The sequence below is a fragment of the Physeter macrocephalus genome, chromosome 11 (assembly GCF_002837175.3).
Source record: "Physeter macrocephalus isolate SW-GA chromosome 11, ASM283717v5, whole genome shotgun sequence".
Classification (NCBI taxonomy): Eukaryota; Metazoa; Chordata; class Mammalia; order Artiodactyla; family Physeteridae; genus Physeter; species Physeter macrocephalus.
In genome coordinates this window covers 105,786,344-105,805,868 of record NC_041224.1, presented here as the reverse complement: position 1 = coordinate 105,805,868, position 19,525 = coordinate 105,786,344, and the positions used below count along the sequence as shown (strand labels likewise).

Below are 19,525 nucleotides of genomic sequence, written 5' to 3'. Positions count from 1 at the left end.
TAAATTTATTTATTTATTTATTTTTGGCTGTGTTGGGTCTTTGTTGCTGCTTGTGGGCTTTCTCTAGTTGCGGCGAGTAGGGGCTACTCTTCGTTGCGGTGTGCAGGCTTCTCATTGTGGTGGCTTCTCTTGTTGTGGAGCATGGGCTCTAGACACACGGATTTCAGTAGTTGTGGCACTCAGGCTCAGTAGTTGTGGCTTGCGGGCTCTAGACCACAGGCTTAGTAGTTGTGGTACACGGGCTTAGTTTTCCACAGCATGTGGGATCTTCACGGATCAGGATTCAGAAGGATTCAGACCCGTGTCCCCCTGCATTGGCAGGTGGATTACTTAACCATTGCGCCACCAGGGAAGCCCCAAAATTGATTTCTGATTGTTCATTGCTAGATATACACATACATATGCTATACACTCTCTCTGTTTGTATATATGGTATAAACAGTAATATATACAATTAATTTCAATATTAATCTTGTATTCTACAACTTTTCTAGATTCAATTATTAGTTATAGCTTTCTTTAGATTCCATAGGATTTTTACATAGGCTTTCATGTCTTTTTTTCACTTTTCCAATTGAGTTTTTTTTTTTAACATCTTTATTGGAGTATAATTGCTTTACAATGGTATGTTAGTTTCTGCTTTATAACAAAGTGACTCAGTTATACATATACATATGTTCCCCAAAATATGGAACGCTTCACGAATTTTCGTGTCATCCTTGCACAGGGGCCATGCTAATCTTCTCTGTATCGTTCCAATTTTAGTATATGTGCTGCTGAAGCAAGCACCCAATTGAGTTTTTTTCCAGAACATTTTAAACCCAGTACATTTCCCCACTGCTAACAGCTCCATCCTCCATCAACCCACAGACGAAAGAACTGAAGCTACTGCTCAGCTGTGAGTGTGGTGTCAGCTACAGATTTTCAAGGAATATAGAACGAAGTCCTGGAGCCAGGCCAGCAGCAGTCAGTGACTCGGTCAGCTCCCGGAACAACTTGTAGTCCTGAGTTCGCAGGTGTGTGGTTTCAGTAGTGTCTCTCCCTTCCTGGCCCTGCCGCTTTGCTCAGACTGACTGGAAATCCATGCAGCACAGGAACAGCGAGAGCCCGGAACCCCGCACGTTGTCCTCAGAGGTCTGTGCCCCACCTGCTAGAAGAGTTCTGTCTAGGCCAAAGCCACTCAACCCGAGGGCATGTTCAGGTGTTATCCAGAAGAGTCCAACACTAATCCTTAAGGAAAAAACAGCTGCTCTCACTGACCTTACTACTGAAAGCTCGGCCTCTGTACACCGGTGCCGAATCAAATCTCAGAGACAGAGTTCTGGGTGAAGTAGAAAAGGATAGCCTTACCGCCTTGCCAGGCAAAGAGGGACACAGTGGGCTCCTGTCCTTGAAAACTATGTGTCCCAACCCGGGAGGATTGGAGAAGTTTTATAGCAACGGTTCAAGGGCGGGGTCTCTGACAAGGTCAGGGGTGAGCAGGGCCTGCGCTCCCTTCATCTCGTCTCAGGTGGTCGGTCCCCTAATCTGGATGAGCTCCTCTGGTTCTTTAATGTGGCCTCAGGTGGTTTCTTGGCTGCTCCTCCCTTGATTAGCAACTGTTGGAATCTGCCCTTTGGAACTGAGGGAAGGTCCTGGAGGCTGGAGTCTTGCCTACAAGAAACAGGGGACAGAAGAGGCCTCCGTGCCCGGGAGCCCCACAGGGCCTCACTCAGTTTCACCCTCGGCTCACTATGTGCCAGGCACTGTGCCAAGCACTTAGTACTTCATCTTCAAAACAGCCTCGTGAGGTAGTTGTATCATTATCCCCACTTTACAGGTGAGGGAAGAGACTCAAGAATGAAGTCACATACTTGCCTAAGTCTCAAAGCTCTTAAGATGGGGCTCAGGTTCTGTGTGACCTGAGCTCTTCATTACCTCATACCCCAAAATTGCCCCTTAGGAAAGAGGGGTAGGGGATGAATTCTGACAGAGAACACTTTTAGAAATTTGGAGAAAACCCAGCCACTGCAGTGATTGGGGGCGCCCACCTGAGTGCAGGCAAAACTGCACAGCTGTCAATGCCTGGCCCAGCCCCAGTAGACCGGCACTCTGCTCCCCTACAGACCTGTGGCCTTGCTTTCAATAAACAAAGGTCATCGTGGGCAATTCTGCACAGGGGTCCCAGAATTCAAATTGCTGTCTTGTTTCTCAGGCCTTTGCTTAAGAGAGCCTAGTGCTGGGTGGGCAGGAAGAATGCCTGATTCAGGTCAAGATAAATATGCCAGTCTCCACCCAAAGCTTATCTGCTCTCGCTCCTCCCAGAATAGCGCCTGGTGACTTCTGGTGGCACCATGGGAGTACCCAGCTCCCCATGAGCCTGTAGGCTCTGCTATTCCATTGTAGCCTAGCAGTTCCTACAATGGCTACAACCAGAGTTCCAGTTCTGAGAGAAAGGGATAAAATGACCCTTGAGTGGCCTTCACGCTATAGCTTCAGGGCATATTTCTTCTCTGGAAAATGACTCTGAAGGAAAAGGCAGATGGTGACAACGGGATGAGAGTCCGTCTGCTGATGCAGAGGACATGGGTTCGTACCACGGTCCGGGAAGATCCCACATTGCTATGGAGCGGCTAGACCCGTGAGCAATGGCCGCTAAGCCTGTGCATCCGGAGCCTGTGCTCCACAACGGGAGAGGCCACAACAGTGAGAGGCCCGTGTGTCGCAAAAAAAAAAAAAAAAAAAAGACTGAATGTTTCCCCTGTAAGACAAGGAGCAAACAAGGACATCTGCTTTCATCACTTGTATTCAACATTGTACTAGAGATTTTTGCCCAATAAATAAAGAAAAAAAAATGAAATAGAAGGCATCCAGCATCTGTGTTTAAACAAAGAAGTAAAGCTGAAATTCTTTTCCAAGAAAACATGAAAGCCTGGGGCATGTGGGAGCTGCCTGGCTGCCTGGACAGCACGCAGAAGCGTGAGGAGATTCGCGGAGCTTCAGGGTGCTGCCCCAGTGGTAGATTACCTCCCAGGCCTCCCTTTCCATCAATGGTGAGCTGCTTGGAATGGTACCCCGGGAATCTCCTGAGTCAGCCCAGTGTCTGTGCCCTTCCCTGGCCAGCCCGAATGCCAAGAATGTGCTTTGGCGGAAACACAAGAGGAAGAGCAGACAGCACCAGCGGTTCATGGCCCAGAAGGCCTTGCTGCAGGAGCAGGGGCTGCTGAGCACATTCCCAGAGCCAGGGTCCTCCGCACCACCCACGCTGTTGGAGGCACCGCCAGGCAAGGAAGCTACCCACAGTATGAGGGAGTGTGTCCAAGGGCTGAATCTGGAGGTGCCCCATGCAACAGAAAGCCCACACCCAGGGAATCTGCTGGGCCCTTGCCCAGCAAGTATGGGGCTATCGACTGTGAGACACTGAGGTCACTGAGTTGAGATAAGAAAACTCTTAGCTATTGACACCCCTACCCACCTCCCCAGGGAGGGAGACATTTAGAATGACAGCCTGGGACCATGTGTTGGTACATTCCCTACTCCTGCTGGGCTCTAGCAGCTAGCCCACCGGACATTTTCATCATGTCTATAAAGTGCCATTAGCAAAATCACAGGATTTGGGGAGAAAGGGCTGACAACAGCCCTGGAGCGCGGAGGGCTGTGCTGTGGGCAGGAGGAGCTCAGGGTACAGACGGTCCCAACTCTGTAGACCCTGGGGGCAGCTGGCAGCATCCTGCCCCAGCCTCTCTCCTGGCCCCCACTCCCCAAGGGAGCCTCTCCTTCCTCACTCCCTTCTGCCTTGTGCCTCCTCCTCCGTTCCTCTGCTGGTGCCCTGGGCCAGGTCCTCAGGCCACTACTGGTCCTCCATATACTGTTCCATGTCCGTGCTGCTCAAAGGCTCTTTGTCCTCAGGGTGGGTCCGGAAGCTGCTGGCCTCCTGCTGTTCCCGCTGCACCTCCACCAGCCGGTAGAGCTGTTAGCCCAAGTTCCTGTGCCCAGCAACACACAGTGAGACCAAACAAACCGAAACGTCGCAGTTTGCAGCAGAGAAAGGTTTATTGCAGGGCCACGCAAGGAGACAGGTGGCTCAGGCGCCCAAAAGCCCGAGCTCCCCGAAGCGTTTCGGCAAAACATTTTTAAAGGCCAGGTGAGGGAGGGGGGCCGCAGGGTATGTGATCAGCTCATGCACAATTCTCTGATTGGCTGATGGTGAGGTAACAGGGCGGTGTCACAGGGGTTAACATTATTAGTCCTTAGGCTCCAGGAGGCCTGGGACTATAGGCTCATGGTCATCAAGTAGTTAACATCTTCCATTTGGTGGGGGGTTTTCACTTCTGTAAAACAACTCTGAAAATGTGCATCAAATACTGTTATCTAGGTACTTCAGAGAGGAGCTAAAGCAGAGGATGAGGGGAAGGCCCCATAGGGTCCTGCTCAGTCACAGAGCTCCATGGCTGTCCTGGCATCTTCCACTGATGAGTGTCCATGCTGGCCCATCCGGATTTTCTTGGGCAATAGTTGCAGGGCCAGGTCCTTAAGAGAGACCTGGGTCTGGGTGTTGAGGCTGGACTAGCTGAGGAGGTTGGAGACATAAGTGGTATCCGGAGTTTGGCCCCGAGGGTAGACGTACTTGAGGACCTGGAAGTCATTGTGCAGCACGTGCCTCCCACCGCCTTGCCCTTCAGGAGCTTCAGGATCTCTTTCTGGGCCACCTGGAAAGAGATAGCCTTGCACATGTGCTGCCCAGTGATGCCGCTCCAGAGAGTGCAGTAGTCCATGATGGGCATCTCAGGCCAGACGTACTTGCTGTAGAGGACCTCGCCGTGGTCGCTCATCGCAGAGCAGCGGGCCAGCTCACTCACCCGCGCTCGGGGTTCCGTGCCCACTGTCTCACAGTCGATAGCCACATACTTGCTGGGCAAGGGCCCAGCAGATTCCCTGGGTGTGGGCTTTCTGTTGCATGGGGCACCTCCAGATTCAGCCCATTTAATTTTTGATAGTTTGATTAATATGTGTCTTGGCGCATTTCTCCTTGGATTTATCCTGTATGGGACTCTCTGTGCTTCCTGGACTTGATTAACTATTTCCTTTCCCATATTAGGGAAGTTTTTGACTATAATCTCTTCAAATATTTTGTCAGACCCTTTCTCTTTCTCTTCTTTTTCTGAGACCCCTATAATTTGAATGTTGGTGCATTTAATGTTGTCCCACAGGTCACTGAGACTGTCCTCAATTCTTGTCATTCTTTTTTCTTTATGCTGCTCCCTGGCAGTTATTTCCACCATTTTGTCTTCCAGCTCATTGATCCGTTCTTCTGCCTCAGTTATTGTGTTACTGATTCCTTCTAGAATATATATATATATATATATATATATATATATATATACTCCTTTTTTTTTTTTTTGCGACACACGGGCCTCTCACTGTTGTGGCCTCTCCCGTTGTGGAGCACAGGCTCCGGATGCACAGGCTTAGCGGCCATTGCTCACGGGTCTAGCCGCTCCATAGCATGTGGGACCTTCCCGGACCGTGGTACGAACCCATGTCCTCTGCATCAGCAGGCGGACTCTCAACCACTGCACCACCAGGGAAGCCCTACATTCAGTCTTTTATCATTAAGTTGATGTTAGTTGGAAGTTTTTCATAGATGCCCTTTATCAGATTGAAGAAGTTCCCTTCTTTTCCTTATTTGCTGAGAGTTTGTGTCAGTAATGAATGTGTACTTTGTCAAATGCTTTGTCTGCATCTTTTGGTAAGATCCTATGATTTTTCTTTTTTTTAATCTGTTACTATGATGACTTACATTAACTGACTTTGAATAATAAACCAACTTGGCTTTTCGGGGATAAAGCCCACTTTACTTTAATCTTGATGTATTATTATTTTATATACCATTGATTCAACTTGCTAAAGTATTGCTAAGTTCCTTTGCTTCTATGTTCTTGAGACATATTGGTCTGTAGTTTTCTTTCTTTTGTAGTGTCTTTGGTTTTGATGCCAAAAACATGCTGGCCTCATAGAAAGAGTTGGGAATTATTACCTCCCCTTTAATTTTTCTGGAAGAAGTTGTGTATAAATGGCATTATTTCTCCCTGAAATGTTTGTTAAAATTCACCAGTGAAGTTTTCTTGGTCTGGTAAATACATCGGAGAGTATAAAAAGTGCAACAGCTAGGGCCCATGGGGACTTCGCATCTTAGCTCCTGCCTGGTGCACTAACCTTTGAGTTACGGCGTCTCCTTATTGTATTCTTCTAAGAGAGACTCATTTTGTTGATCCACAGCCAACAAAACTGGCAGAAGGAAGAAGTAGGAGATACTTGTCCCTAGGCTCAGGTAATCGCAACTCGCTCTCCGGGGGCTATCACACCAGAAGACAAGGCCCCAGGCGAAGCAGAAACACAATCTGTGTGAATGCCGCCTGCGCAGCTAAGTCTGGACAAAGCCCCTGATAACACCGCGCCGCCACCCCCTCACACGTGATTTGTCCTGTACAACAGGGGTCCCCAGCCCCCAGCTGTAGACTGGTCCGCGGCCTGTTAGGACCCGGGCCGCACAGCAGGAGGTGAGCCGCGGGCGAGCGAAGCTGCTTCTGTGCCTCCCCAGTATCGCCTCAACCATCCCCCAACCCCCCGCCGTGGAAAAATTGTCTTTCCCGAAGCCGGTCCCTGGTGCCAGAAAGGTTGGGGACCGCTGAGGCACAATACCCACATCTCTCTCCTAACCTAGAAAATCTCCAGTGTCGGTGCAGACGGCTCTGAGACTGGTGCCAGACCCTCCTCCAAGGTTCCCCGCCCCCGAACATTCTCCCCAGTTCCTGGGCATTAGCTTTGGGAAGAGCGCAATGGCTCTGGGAGCAGCATCTCTGTCTCATCTCTTCTATAAGCCATGTCAAAGGTCAAAGAGAAGCCAGTACTTTTAGACTATGTTGATTAAGACAGCCTCTGACGGTTAAATGAACGATTTAGGATCCGCGCAATCATGAACCGGAAAGCCTATTCTCAGGTGTCATTTCGGGGATATATTTGCTCCTAGTACTAAGGCTTTAAGTCCAGAGCTCACTTCAGGTGTGTGGGTGGGAATAAGGGAGTTAGAAGCCCTGGATCATCCTGAGACGTGTCAAAGAACGGGACTGAAAGACAGGAATTTAGAGGGACTGGGGAAGAGCCCTTCTTATATGTGGTTCCTCGTTATAATCTATAACAACCTTACCTTGTTTTTATTGAAAGTCTAGTAACTGGTAAGATGTAGAGCACGCTATCTTTTCCATGATCTGACAACAGTAGCCAGGCGGCATTTGGCGGCTGCCATCCAAGCATTGAACCCAGCAATGACATTTCTTGGCTGTGTCCCAGGAGGTGTCCAGAGAAAGAGCTGCAGGCCAAGCAGGTTTTGACTTGACAGGCAGAACAAGTGAGATTTCCTTAAAAAAGGACTAGAGCAGGCTTGTTGGAATACCCTCCTGCACTGGACTATTTTTTTTTTATTTTATTTTTTTAATGTTGGCTGCACTTGGGAAACTTTACAAAACGTTGATGCTTGGATAACACCCATAGTGATTCTGATGTAATTGGTCTAGGGTGTGGCCTCCACATCGGAATTTTTTTAAGTTCCTGTACAGCCGGGGTTGAGAACTACTGCTTTAGGAATTTAATTATTATTTTGGATGTGATGTGCCAGGTTAAAAACCTGAAGGACCCTGAATGATCTTCTGAAAAATGGTGTCGGCCGTTAAACGAAGGTGATCTGTGCATGAGGACAGAATATTCTGTGATAGTAAAAACTGCCTGGTGGGAGGGGGCAGCTGCCAGGATGGGAAGCCCCAGTCAGGCCTCTGTGGAGCTGCAGGACTTCTATCACCAAAATGTTTTTCTGTAAAAGGGTTTCATCTTCAAGGAATTCATGGAAAAGGCTCTGACAAGTACAGGTTTCTGGTAACTGACTATACTGCTGAACTGAATGAATAAGCATTTTCAGAACTCTAATGGAAAACTGATGAATTCATAAAAGGGCTAACAAAAGATCAAGATAAAAAAATTAATTACATGGGACTGAGTGAGCTGATGAGGATGATTATAATTTTTGTGACTTTCTGTTTGAATAAGAAAAAAAAAATCCCACAAGGACTCGGAGGCAAAAAGTATACAAATCAATTTTCACTGCAAAGTAAAGGAGCTGTTACAGTGGAGGATTACTGGACTGAATTACTGGAGGATTACTGGACTGACATTACTGAATGTCAATATTATGACATAGTATGAGTGTGTTTCATATTCGGTAATTGCAATCATTGTTGCTTTTGTTGTGGTCATCCATTTACAATGCTTGGTGTCAGTTTATTTATCTCTTGTAAAAATAAAATACAGTGTGTGTGTGTGAGTTGTGAAAAAACAAAACAAAACGTTTTTCTCGGAGAAATGAGCACGTTGTGTCCTTGGGCTAGGAGGGAGACCTAGAGACGGAGATCCTTCAGGAGCCCCGGGCAGAGCTCTCCACGGTGCGTTGACAGTTCCACCAGGAGAGCAGAATTTGTCAACAGGGAACTTGAGCGCTGCCTTCTGCTTGCTCACATCGACACCCACCCCCCGCCCCCCGCACAAGTTCCGGAGCAACAAGAGGGTGGATCTGTAACGCAGAGATGTCAACGTGGCGACCTGGGCGACCCCTAAGGTCCTAAAACCGTCAAATTCCAAAGACGTGAGCCTCTGCTCTCTATGAGAGCAGAAGACATCTCCAGGTGTCTTAGGAATAGATTATAAAACCATGTGAGAGGCTTCTCCTTCTCTGAAGAAATAATTCAGCAGAGCCACATGTGTGCATCCTTTGATGCCTCAGCTGGTAAAATGGGGGAGGGGGGCGGCGCTGTAGAGCTCCGTTGGCATTCTTAGGTCGTTGGTTAGATTCCAGCTTTAAGTAGGTGCTCAAGCATTTGCAAATGCTCTAAAACGCCATTTGATAAGTCATGCTCCTTCGAAGATAGGATTTTTGTGGCTTTAATTAGCATCAGCCGTCGTTTGTCTTCCTAAGAAATTTGTGGCGAGACTGAGAGGAAGCCTAAAAGAATAAAACATAGTAACACCTACAGAAGGCCCACAGCCTAGTGTGTGGCACAGATTCAATTCACTCATTATTCATCCACTAAGTTCTTCCCATTTAAGCACTGGGTGGAAGATGAAAAATTCAGAGCCGATGAGGAAAGTAAGTTTTTGTGATAAGCCTCTGCTGTTCCCTGAACCCTTCCTCCACTTGCTCTTGAGGTATAAAGTTAGGACTTTGAGAACACATGCTATAGAGCACAGCTGAAATGTAAAAGAAAGTAGGTAGTATGGGAAAGAATAGGCAATATCACATAACACCAAGTAGCATGGCCGAGCAGTCTAAGGCACTGGAATGAGGCTCCAGTCTCTCTGGGTGGGGCGTTCGAAGCCCACCGCTGCTAAGCAACAGCTTTGCCTGTTGCAGAACCGAGTTCTAAAACGGGAATACTAATCTAGTCCTCGGTTTGGGACTGAGATGAGTGACTGAGTGTACCAGAGTGAGGTTCAGGTCAGACTATTCAAGGCAAGTGGGTTCCTGTATTCCGGCCAGATAGGGCTTGGGAAAGTTTTGCCAGTTAGTAAGTTTTGATAATGTTGATAAGTCTTAAAGGATGAAGTTCATCAGGAGGATAGGGTTAGGTAAGAAAGAGAAGTTTTAAGTACGTGTGTAACCCCAGAAGAGGAAGCTGTCACATGCGACAGGAGACTGATAAAAGGGTGGAGAAAACAGGGAGTGGTGTTTGTTTGTTTTTATTTATTTTATTTACATTTTTTTCCTCATAATGGAAACTCACAGAAGCTTTGTGCCCAGTCTATAAGCGACCTTCAAGAGTTAACTCCTTTGGCAAGAGGGCCGGTGCAGGCCCTTGGGTCTGTACTGTTGCTGGAGTACATCAGTGACCTTAGAATCAGCCCCTCGGGTCCTCAGCTGCCCACTGGTCTGTTTGCTCTGGGACGTTTCTGCCTCCTCATGTCCAAGCCCTATTTCTGATCTCCCAATGGAGCTCCTACCCTTCCCTCTGCATCTTTCTCTGCCAGGAAGTGAGAAGGACAGAGAGGGTCTGAGTGAGACTGTCCCGAGATGTGACTCAGCAAAAAGGCAATGGCCCGGGGATGATGGAGATGTTTCAATTCTTGCAGACTTGAATCAAGCATCTTTGACAACTAACTTGGAAAATTAGCTCACTGCCCCTACAGTTTGCTCTCAAAGATCCCGAGAATATTTTAACCCATCATCTGAACTCCTATTAGACATTTCACTGCTTGAACTGTAAGTACAGTGTACTTTGGATCTTTGCCCATATTTTGGGAGTCCCAGAGAGTGGATGGGTGGAATTTGATGTCCATTGAAACCCAGGTTGAATCAAAGAGTTGCCCCTTTCTTACTGTGCCTTTGGAGAGGTCACCTTTAGTAGGAGAGAGCACCTTTAGGCAAAGGAGAGAGCACCTTCAGGAGGTGGTGAAGGAACGAAGATGGCCCATGTCCTTAAAAGAATCACCAAGAGAAGTTTCAAGTTCCTGGCTGAATTCTTGATCTAGGGGTCTGAATATGATCGTCCCTCTTTTGCTTAGAAAAACTCACTTAACAAAATAGCAATCTTTATTTTAATGTAAGCATTCAATACGTGCCCTCACCTAGCTGAACTAGAATGAAGAGAAACCCAATGATGCTGAAATGGTCTCAATTTAAATTCATGACAATAATCTCAAGTGCATATGCATAACAATCTTACTACTTTTCTCAATACCTTCTCTTCTACTCTTTCATCCCTTCTTTTGTGTCTTCAAAATAGCAATACCTCAGCATACATTCTCACTCTCAGCTTTCTATTTCACTAAGAAAACAGAAGCATTCACAGGAGAACATCTACAAGGTACCCATTTACAGGCATCTGAGTACTTTTATTCCTCCTGTTACTGTGGATGACCTATCCAAGATCCTAGCTAAGACCATCCCCTCTAACTGTGCACTAGATGCCATCCTTTATCGCTTACCCAAGAGCATTCTTTCCAGCAGTTGTATACACATAGATGAATATACATGGACAAAATCAATTTATTAATTTTTCAGTTAATACTGTTTCTGTTTGGAGGCAGTTTTCTGTAAAAGAAAATTGAGCACAGTGTCAAGAATGTTCTCATATATATGTTCTCACTGCTCCTCTTCCACTATTTTCCCTTCTAATGACAAATTGCATTGGTATAATACATTTTGTTACAATCGGTGTACTACTTTATTAATAATTAAATCCAGGGATACGTAAGTTTCATCCTAGCAAAATTTCTTTGATTGCCATTAAAGATATCTTCAAAATTGGAGAGTAAAAGAAACTTGCAGCAAAAGCCCAAGAGAATCTGAGCATACATAATTAAAAACACATCCAGGATAACTATTCCTAAACTTCTGGACCTCTCCCTTTATTTTCCCACTGGCTTCTATCAGCCTGCACTTCAGATAATATCTATTGCCCTATACACTGCTCTCATTGCACCCAGAAAGTGTTAGTTCCACCTGAAAGAGCAATGACTGCTGAAACTAGGTGCATCAGGAACAAATACACTGCAAATTCTGCCATAGAGATATAGAAATAGAAATATAGAAAAAAAAGGGAGACAAAAAGCAAGAGAAAGAGACATACAGAGAAACAAAGAAAGAAACAGTGAAAAAAAGTTTCAGAGAAAAATCAGACCAAAAAATCAAAAAAGAGAGCCAGACACCCTGAGAGATAGAAAGAAAGTGAGAAACAGACACAGATATACAAGAAGGGGAAAAGTTTGAGAGAAAAACACAGTCTCAGGGATCAGAAATACACCTGGTAGCAGGAAGGAGGTGGGGAAAACGAAGCAGGCTGAAGGAAGGGAACTGAAGGGTGCAGGCAGTGGAAGATGGACGCTGGAGAAACAGCTACTGAAAAAAATTCTGCGCTGTGGGCAGAAGAGGGGATCCAAGTCCGTAGGCTGTGGCCGCAGCGGGCCGGGCCGATGGGTACCTATGGGCGTGGTGTCGTCGTCGTCCCCCACCCCCTTCCCTCCACCCCCGGCCCGCCTGGCCTGACATCCCGACATCCCTTCTCCATCACATCCCAGAAAGCCTCACTGCGCGGAAAAGTAAGACTAGGTCTACGTGGGCACCTCGGTCCCGGTCTTGAGTAAGTGGCGAGGTGAGGGGGGTACAGAACCGGGCGCGAGGGATGGGGTGGGATGGGGGGAGGGGCTTAGAGGCTGTGCTCCTCCTCAAGGGATCTTCTGTGGCCCTGGGGACTGCGTTCTTCTGCTCTCCATGCCTCCGCAAGCCCGCCCCCAACCAACCCACGCATCCGTTTGCCCGATGTCCCCTTTCCCCACACCCTCTTGCCGGCTTTCTGGCCTGGGATGGGCGTCATCCTCTCACTCCGTGTAGAAAAAGGGACAGGGCGGAGTGGGGGGTAGAAGAAATGAGTCAACAGGTGACTGTCCAGTCCCAGGCATTCTGAAAATTGCCGCCCCAGGATGCCTGACAACCACGGAGCCAGCATATGCACCGCTCCTTGCCTAGGGGCCTTCCAACCAACCAAAAGCCTGTTGTACCTGGGGCCATTCAGTCGTCTCTGCAAAAAGGAAGGACTCAGCACTTACCAGCGTGCACCCTTCGATAGCTCAGCTGGTAGAGCGGAGGACTGTAGGCCTGACGCGTGTGGATATCCTTAGGTCGCCGGTTCGATTCCGGCTCGAAGGAAGTGCCCCCGATGCTTTTGCCCCATCGTGAAGCCCACCACTGCCTAGTGCAGCCTTGCCTCTTCCCCTTGCACTGTATACAAGAGCATCGTCATTCTCACAGGAGAAAGCCGACAAAGCCCTTCTGGAGCCACTTGTCTCTTCCCCAAAATCCAGAGACACATGCCTCTCAGCCAAAAACACCCTTAGTAGCCTTATCAGACTGCCCCAACCAACCAGCCCCTTCAACCTCCCAAGTCCTTTAAACTCTTATTCACGCACCTCTCCTCGGGGACAGAAGTGCCCGCTGTGCCACCACTGCTTTGCTCAACGTGGACAGATCCCTGACAAACATGTGGCCACACAGGAGCTGCCCACCGTGAGCCCTGGAGGCCGACCAGCACACGGGCCATCACATGGGTCACGGACAACCAAGGCATTCTTCTTGAAAACCCTCCCACTCAATTTCCCTTTCCTACTCTGCCTAGTTCTAGGTTAGTCCATGGCCTCTCTCGTCTGTCTAGCCCAACCACAGTCTCTGTGTATCTCTGTCCATCCCTCTCTCCAACTGTCTCTCTCTCTCCCTCATTCTCGAACCCGTTCTCTCTTTCTGTGTCTCTCTTGAATGATCATAAATATATAGACTTAGGGAGACAGAAAACCTTCACCATTTGCTTTATGTACTGTGGGACAGGACTGCCACCCTGAGATTTGCCAAGCCATTGCCAATTGCGCGCCTGCATCAAGAGCTGCTGGCGTTGGCAGGAGCAAAAGACACCAGGGCTCTCAGGACAGGGGAGGAGGCTTGAAGTCACGATGAAAACTTCAGAGGCCCCATTCAGGTCTCCTGTCAGTCAGAGAACAACGCCGAGGCCACGGGAAAACTTCAAATTCCTCGAAATTTCACCCCCGTTCTTGCTGCTGTAGGAAGGTTTGAGTTCCTTCTGCAAGAGCAACGATTGCTCACACTCTGTACAATTGTACAGATTCTGCACCAATTCCCCTGCTACTTCTGGTGGAGAGACAGAGAAATAGAGACAGAGATAAAGATAGAGACCGAGAGAGACAGAGGGAGAGCGACTGCAAGGGAGAGGGGGAGATGGGGAGAGGGAGTTTGTGAGCAAAAGGAAAGGATGAGACCTGAGAAAGAGACCTGAGAGTAGGAAAAGGCCGGGGTGGGGGTCCAGATAATGGTGGCTGAAGGCAGGGGGCAGAAAGGGCCAGGGAGTGGGGCTTGGTGGCCGGATGTGTGATCCTGGAGGGGCACACCAACTGTTCTCCTGACGCAGGCCACTGGCTTGTGCCTTCTGACCAGGTAGGCTGAATTAAGTGCTGGACCCCTGAGACTACAGCCTTCCACACCCTCCTCCCTCCACCGCCACTGAGCCGGGTTTCAGGGATGGTGCTGGTTGGGGGAGGGTTGTCAGGGCATGTGGGTGCAGAGAGGAAAGCCAAGGAGTGGCCCTTGCTCTTTTCTCTCCTGTGGGAGGGAAACTTCCAAAGGCTGGAGATACAGTTGGAAAGCACTGTCAGAGGAACCGTGATGGGAGTGTGCCTCTCTGCAGGCCCTGGGGCCCAGCCGCTGCCCTCCCCTGACCCTTGCGGCCACGAGCTCCTTTTTGCTTCGGGTTCTGCCTCTGCATCCAGACTGTGTTTCCCGCATATCTTCGTCTTCAGGTCTCCTCTGCAGCAGCAGTCTTCCCCACTGCCCCACTGCTGACCCAGAGGATCTGAGCCTGGGGCTGTGGAGTTTCCAGGGTCCAGGGGGCAGTGCCACTGCTTTCCCACAGGAGCCCTTCAGGAGGAACCTACTGCTCTGTGGCCACAAAGATTCCCCAGCCTCGAATGTCACCATCCGCAGAGACCAGCGGACAGGGACCAAAGAGAGATTCTAAGGCTTCCATTGGATGTGCCCATGCCCTCCACCCGCCATGGGAATTGGAGGTTCCCAGGTTTGGGGGAACTAGCTTTGGTGTTTGGGGGATATAACAGGGGTGGAGGGTGTGCCCGTGGTTGGGAGGTGGACTCTGGTGACTTGGACACACCCCGGTGAGCCCCGGCACGGCCACCTCCTCCTGTCTGGGGCCTCACAGCAGGCAGTAGGGGACCTCCGCAAACATGGCCCTCATTCTCATTCTCGCAGGTGCAGACCTGCCAGTCTCCCGATCAGGGGTGGTGACACAGGCATCGGAGGGCAGGTGACTTGGCTGTGGCTTGCCGTACTTCTGCGCGACCTGAGCTGGGTGGGTGAGCGCGTGGTGTCAGGTGGCAGGCACGCACCAGATGGGATCTGAAACGTTTGTCAAAGACGCGGAGCGAGGGCAAGAGGTCCGACCTGGACAGCGTTGTGCTCTGCCTGTCCAGGAAGCCCACAGAATCTTGAGCTGCTTCAGGGAGCAGCCGCCTCTGCCAGAGTAATCCTGGTCTGTGGGAAGAGAACGCGAGCCAAGTCCCTCACTTCCAGGAAGTCTCACTGCGTGGAAAAGCGAGCCCAGCTCACGGTGGGCAACAGGGTGGGGTCGAGGTTAAATGGTGGGGGTGATGATGCCCCAGCACCAGGGGGCGGGTATGTGATTGGGTGGGGCAGGGGGCGAGCTCAGAAACTCCTCGAGGGCCCTTCAGCGACCCTGCCTGCCTGGTGGTGCATTCTTCTCCCCTGCTTCCCTCCGCAAGCCCGCCCCCACCCGACCCACTCATCCATTTGGGTTTCACCAGCGCCCCCCCTCCCTTCACCCTGTTACCGGCTTTCTGGCCACCGAGGGCTGTCGTCCTGGTCTCTCCCTGTAGAAAGAGTCCAGGGGAGAGAAAATGAGTCAACAGGTGGTGGCCCGGGCCCAGGCATTCTGAAAATCGCCTCCCTGGGATGCCTGGCTACCACGGATCCTCGGCGTGTGCACGGCTCCCTGCCAAGGGGCTTCCAACTAACCTAGGGCATATTGCACCCAGGGCCTTCCAGAGCCTTGGCCTCTGTCGTTTCCAGAAAAAGCGAAGGACCCAGTACTAGTCAGCGTGCACCCTTCGATAGCTCAGCTGGTAGAGCGGAGGACTGTAGATCTGACACACGTGGACATCCTTAGGTCGCTGGTTCGATTCCGGCTCGAAGGAAGTGCCTTGTTGCTTTTGCCCCGTCATGAAGGCCGCCACCACCCCCTGGCGCCCAGCCCTGCAAATTGGCCCTTGCAGCAGGTCAGCAGCTGAACTCAGCCAGGAAAACCCTTCCGGAGTCACCCTCACAACCACCTGTGGGCTGTCGCCAAGGAACACACCTACTTCTTGAAATCCATTGACCTATGCCCTTCAACGCAAGACGGTGCAGCCCCCATTGCTCCTGCTTTAGCGGGCAGCTGCAACTAGCCAGCCCCGACCCCCCATCTCCAAAGCCCTTTATACTTTTATTCACCCACAGCTCTTGCTTTTGCTCCTTCTACCCAGGACAGCGCTGTCTCTATCTGATACCACAGCTTCTCTAATCATGGACAGGTCCCCGTCAAACAGGTTGCCCCAGAGGAGCTGTTTACTGCAAGCCCTGTATGTCTGCAACCCTACCGGCCACTAGGAGGGCCACGGATAACCCTGGCATGTATCTATGAAACTTTTCATGTCATTTTATGTATATGTCTGTTTTCCTCAATGTTTTTTTCTTTTTCTGTTGGTATATTTTATTTTACCTGAGAACTATAATTTTTAGAAACCCAGCTATGTAGTAAACTCCCACGGTTGCCTTCTTAGCGTGGTATTTGTAGGGATTTACCTTTTGAGAATGTATTTGTTAATCTTCACTGCTTTTTAAATGACATTTAAGCCGAAATATGCAGCTGTTTGGTCCCTGTAGTTTAATGGATAATTATTACTCCCAGTGTCTTATTTAGGTGGTCTGTCAATCTGATCTCTGGATTTTTTTCTGCTAAGAATCCTCAGGTTTATTTGTCTTGTTAATATTTCCCAGCGCTCACGTAGATTTTTGGCTATTTTATGAGCAATGATATCTCCTAGTCTGCTTATATTATTTAGCTCAGACAGGTGATCGATATGAAGACTCTATTGCTCTGTATCCACAAAGAGACCCCAGCCTTGAATGTCACCATATGCAGAAATTAACATAGTGAGACCAGTGATGGAATTGGGCCTTTCTTGGACATCCTGTAATTCTATCTCTTACACCATTATGTATTTACTAAGAATGTGTTCTTAGAATTATGAATGAAGGCATGTATGCATCAATAAGGGGACTAGTAAGTCCTGCATCCTCTTAGCTCATCAACCCAGGTCGTGTTGACTCAATAGAATTGCCACTCTTTAGGATTGGTATTCAGGTATGTTTTGTTCACAAACCATTTAATAAGCACCTAATACGTACCATGTATTGTGCTTGTGCCAGGGATGTAGAGGTTAAAATATAGGTCTTGCCCTAAAGTATTTCTGACTGTAGGTTACCCAGAGATGGAAGCAGACAGTTATAATACAATGTGCTGAAAACTACAGTTGAGGTAGATAGAATGTTCCATGTAAATCTAAAACTAAAATCAATCTTAGGAAGTTTTAATTCAGGCTGGGGTGGAGGGCAAAGTAGAAAATATGGGAGATCTCATGGTAGAGGCAATGTACTGTAGTCAGCTCAGTTTTAGAAGAGGAGTAGTAGATCTGTGATCAGGTGAGCGGAGTGGATCCAAAACGATTAGAAAAGAAACAGAAACCTGAAGAGTGTTGATTTTTTGTGTAACTATATATGGTATCACTAGAGCATACAGAGAAGTCCAGGACTAGCAGGAAATGAAGATACAAATAATTGTGCATGGAATTTTAACTTATCTCACCATATCCCTGATTTCCAGTTGCTGCTCACCCCAGAAGCAAGGGAAAGATTTCTCAACATCCCTTGTGAGTCTTTTTGGAGAAGACACCATGGCTTTTTAACGTGAAATGTTTATTATTTTTCCAGAATGACCAGCAGAAGAAAGGTTCATAAAGTCCTTGTACTTCCACAATCACCTCCATTGCATCCATTCCCACACCTACTGTCATTTTCTCTGCACATACATTTTGCAACTCCCTGGCTTGGATCAGCTGACAGAGAAGGCAGAGACATTGCTGATGCCAGGAGAGAAAAATCTTATGTTGTATAAGGGTTTACCTCCTTTCCAGATTTGTCAGGAATGGGGAATTGGGAAATTTCTGTTCAGGAGATCTTGAAATTGTCTTCTCTCTTTCTCAAACCTCAACATCACTTCTGTTTACCACCAAGGTAGCCTTTCTCAGAAAGTCTTGCCTCTCTGATACCTGGATCAATAAAACCCTCTATGCAGGCCATACCCAGTGATAATTAAATAGTTATACATAGGCTATACATGAAAATGTTTACCTTTCAATAGTGAGATTAATTAGAAACCAAAGTTTTTTCACCCTCCTCCATTTCTACACTCATGCTAATACAAGTAATCAAGAAGTATGTGGTCCAAGATGGGTAAAATGACATTTGCATGTAAAATCCATAAGCAAGAAACATAAAACCTGGCTCAAATGGAACAGTTTTTCAATCAGTAGTGGGTAAGGGAATGTGGATAAATATCACAGTCTTTTCAAGATGGAGGATGAGAAGTATAATCCTTTCAAGTCCACCTTTTGCCTGCCTGCCAGTCCCATATTGTACACAGACTGAAATGTCTTGGGGCATTTTGTGGCAAAGTCCCTTTATTTAAATATCAGAGCATGCTCAAGCCAAAATCATTAAGTACATTGTAGATCAATAAAACTCTCTAAAAGAGGGGAGGGTGGGGTCCTGGAGGTTGGTAGCCACAAGATACAACAAGGTGACTCATCTTCCTCAGGATCAGAAGGCTCCCCCTTTATTTTTACAAGGCAGAAGAACAGCGTCTGAGAAGCCACACCTGGGATGAAAGCCTAAAAAACAAGCAGTATCTTACTAGGCAAGCTCCTTGTTTTCCCATTGTTGCAACTTCACTGTCTCTCACTGTATGCCAGGTAATAGGGCAGGAATCCAAGTCACAAAGAGGGCAAATGAGTTCCTGCCTCTAGGCCCTGCAGCACAACCCATTCTCAATGGGAGGTCAACACTGCCCTAGAAGATGGGAAGTGCTGCTCTTTTTACTGGTGGCTTTTTCTTCCTATCATCTTAGTATTTTATTAAAAATATTGGAGCCTTAGAAAGGATCACATCTGAAGTAACCAGCTTAATCAGTTCAATGCCCCCCATTCCCACCTCCACCCAAACTCTTTGATTCAGTCAAAATGTGCCATGTTTCCTGGGTTTACGAACACTGGATGGTAACAAGATGCTCGTTCTGCTTTGATCCCTCTACTTCCTCTTTTATCAAATTCCTTCTCATTCTTTCTTACTCATTTCAGGATCATCTTTTATAATCTTTTCCTAGCTCCTCAAGTCTCAATTTTGTCCTCTTCCTCTTTCTCTCTTTGGTACTCCTTAATTACTTTCACTTTTCCGCCTATCATGCTATGCTGATATTATACTTTAATATCCTCTTTCGGAGTGAGCTCCTTGAAATCTGGGGAAATCTCATATTTATTTTGGTACCAGCAGCACCTTGCTTTTCACAGTACCTTGCACAGGACAACATCTAGAGCATGTTAAATTATTTACTAGCCTGAGGCATTTCACCATCAGCTCCAGAAAGATGAAGGCTCTGATAAATAACGACACCCTGGAGTAATGACTAAAGACCTGATTTATTGGAAGATAAAAAAAGGTCCATAATTCCTTCTAAGGTAAGAACCAGAGGTGACAGATTCCATGTAAAGAGTCCAGGGTTTTCTGTGATGAAAAGCAAATGAAGAAGATTCTGGG

General features: G+C 48.0%; 3 non-coding genes and 1 pseudogene across 3 annotated transcripts; 2 read left to right on the top strand and 2 right to left on the bottom strand.

The window, feature by feature from the left end:
• Positions 1 to 682: 682 nt before the first annotated feature.
• Positions 683 to 789, bottom strand: LOC112063513 (U6 spliceosomal RNA). The gene has a single exon (XR_002891022.1). It is a non-coding gene; the product is annotated as a U6 spliceosomal RNA (small nuclear RNA).
• A 3,040-nt stretch (positions 790 to 3,829) lies between these two features.
• LOC102987779 (apoptosis-enhancing nuclease-like) lies at positions 3,830 to 15,837 on the bottom strand (annotated as a pseudogene).
• TRNAY-GUA (transfer RNA tyrosine (anticodon GUA)) lies at positions 12,638 to 12,727 on the top strand. Its single transcript is given in 2 exon segments — positions 12,638 to 12,674; positions 12,692 to 12,727. It is a non-coding gene; the product is annotated as a tRNA-Tyr (tRNA).
• TRNAY-GUA (transfer RNA tyrosine (anticodon GUA)) lies at positions 15,721 to 15,810 on the top strand. The gene is given in 2 exon segments: positions 15,721 to 15,757; positions 15,775 to 15,810. It is a non-coding gene; the product is annotated as a tRNA-Tyr (tRNA).
• Positions 15,838 to 19,525: the final 3,688 nt, after the last annotated feature.